Below are 2,293 nucleotides of genomic sequence, written 5' to 3'. Positions count from 1 at the left end.
TTGATACATTGATGTACTCATGACATTGTTGCTAACATTGTCTTACAAATTAAGGTAATAACATTATTATATTCTATAGTATATCAACTGTGAATAGACATTTCTTAAATGTTGTAATAGGGCATCACATACCGAATTTCGGATGTAGCATAAGTACATCTTCTAGTACAATTGATGTTATGAAATAATTATATAACTCTGCATACCTCATGCTGGATGGCCTGAAAATTCGTATCATATGGCAATCTATAATGTAATGTTCAAGTGTTAGTTTATACTCTTCGTTGCAAAGTCTGGATTTAGTTTCTTCTACATTGCATTCTGAACTGACCTGCCAATACATTCTGTATCCAAGTCTAATTCTTGCAGTCACAATATCAGATTGTCTTGTCCTTGTCTTGTATGACCCATAAATGAATCTCTCCTGCGAAAACTGGTCAAAATGTTTTATGCTACAGCTTTCAGGTCTTCAAGAGTTTGTTAGCTCCATCAAGTCCTCCCTATTGGAGGTTCTTATTATGTGTGAGATCCTAGCAAGAGGTATGCCAAAGTCTATATCCACAATTTGCTTATCACATGCTGTTCTTGCTAGGCGATCAACATGATCATGTTTAGCGATTCCAAAACGCGATGGTATTCACACAAAATGTATAACATGGCCCTATTCCTTGGCGCGATGTACATTTATTCTTAAATCATTTACGATATTTCCTTTATCAAGAGTGTTCAGAGCCTGGAGAGCATTCTGAGAGTCGCAGAAAATTGCTCCTGAGCCTTGAGTTAATAGAAAGTCTGTGGCTATGAGTATTCCTGGCAACTCAGTTTGCGTAGTGCTCGCCCAATCATGAACCCTCCTACAATCTTGGTGCTGCAAAATATTGTATTTATATACAACATAAGAACATCCTTTTCTACTTCCAGACTGTAAGGATCCATCAGTGTAGCACTCATAATCATTATTCAGAGTTTCAAGATGCTCATCAACGGCTGCAAGGGCGTGTTGCTTAAGTATAGCTGGTGAAACTGTGACTTATTTAGGGATATTAGCATAAAATACGTTCAATGTCGACATTTTCCACGGTGGAATAGAACGTCCATATGGGGACCTACCAATGACATATTTATTTGGTATATGGATTTGTACGTCATTGGCAACCATGAATTTGAGTGTGACTCGGTACTGTTATGCAAAGTTGGATTAACTATCTTATGTTTAAGTTGTCTTTGGAACTCTGTAATATAGAGGGATTCTTTAATTGCTTTGACACCAAATGTAGTATTGATGTATAATATTCTTTCGTGAATAGATGGCAAGTTAACACTGGTTCCCTAAATGATATAAGGTGTAAGGCATGGTAATCTACGACTGAACGTATGTATGACAAGTAGAAGAATCTAACAATGTTAACATTGATACCATGTTCTCTGCCAACAAGAGTCTTGAGTGGCTTCAGCCGCTCCCACAGTCTTTTCTTTAAGTTCATAATGAGTTCTGTGTCGTTAACAGTCACCCGAGATACTTGTATTTGTGGCAGAGATCTAGCTCAGTTTGGCAATGGGATTTTATGAGGATTAAGTGCCTTGGTTTTTTCAACTGATATTTTCAAACGGCACTCAGTAGCTTTTATGGACAGTACATTAAGAATCTGTTGCATTCTATCCTCGGATGAGGATTCATTGCAGATGTCATCAGCATAACAAATAATGGAATCACTGCCCTCAAGTGGTATATTACATAATAGTCTGTGCATTGGAATGTTAAATAGCATGGGGCTAAGTACGCTCCCCTGAGGTGTGCCAAGCTAAAATAATTTAGAGTATGAGCTTCTGATTCCCTGAGGAGAACATGAGCTGGTCGGTTTGATAAATGAATTTTAATCCACGTTAAAAGTTTACCTTGTATACCAAAGCTAGCCAGTTGCTCTTATTGCAATATCAAAGGCAGATTTAAGATCGAGAAATACAGTTTGCATGCCTTGCTGAGAATTTGTCAAGTACTCTGCAAAGCAATGCTGAGTGCTACGTCCTGGGAGGAATCCATACAGTCTTGGAGTTAACTTGGCATGTATGCGATACATGAGTCTGCTCAAAATAATTCTCTCAAGTACCTTGCACAAACATGAGGTCAATAAGACGGGTCGGTACTTATCAGTGTTTAGTTTTAGTATGGGAATGATTAAGCTTTTAGTCCAGGAGCTTGGAAGTATTCCTTGGGATAAGCTTAGTCTGTAAAGATGTAAAAGTGGGTTACCTGGTACCTGAGCAATGTGCCGAAGTACACTATAAGTGATGC

Source organism: Penaeus japonicus, unplaced genomic scaffold, assembly GCF_977035675.1.
Source record: "Penaeus japonicus unplaced genomic scaffold, GWHDUDI00000001_assembly GWHDUDI00000034, whole genome shotgun sequence".
Lineage (NCBI taxonomy): Eukaryota > Metazoa > Arthropoda > Malacostraca > Decapoda > Penaeidae > Penaeus > Penaeus japonicus.
The sequence above is the reverse complement of the archived record's forward strand: the minus strand, read 5'-3'. Positions refer to the sequence as shown.